Below are 439 nucleotides of genomic sequence, written 5' to 3'. Positions count from 1 at the left end.
TGGAACCGAACGCGAACAGGTCCGTGGCCTCCGTTCCTCGGGTGATCCCTGTCTGAAGCCCGAGCGACAACTGCGGTGATGCATCAGGCAAGGCCGAGGCCTATATAGCCCCGGCGGAGGGGCGGGGCGCCAGGCCGCGCCGATGATTGGACCGCACGGCGCTGGGGCCGGGCCGCAGCGATGTGGCGGTCTGCTGCCGGCCCAGAGGCTACAGGAGCCTGGCGGTCGGGGCCGGGAGGGGAGACCCCCGGAGAAGCCTTTCCTTGCGCCACGACGCCCTCTAAAAGACACGCCCCCACCCCACCCCCGCCCTGTCTCTTTCCGTCAGCCTCGTTCCTACCAGAAGCCCCCTGTCCACTCCGTGTGTCCAACCCGGTTTCCATCAATAAGAAAGGCTGGAGATTTGGGTGAAAATAATACAGTACCTAGGAAAATCTTT

The sequence above is a fragment of the Neophocaena asiaeorientalis genome, unplaced genomic scaffold, assembly GCF_003031525.2.
Source record: "Neophocaena asiaeorientalis asiaeorientalis breed wild unplaced genomic scaffold, Neophocaena_asiaeorientalis_V1.1 scaffold54, whole genome shotgun sequence".
Classification (NCBI taxonomy): Eukaryota; Metazoa; Chordata; class Mammalia; order Artiodactyla; family Phocoenidae; genus Neophocaena; species Neophocaena asiaeorientalis.
Note: the sequence above shows the minus strand (reverse complement) of the source record.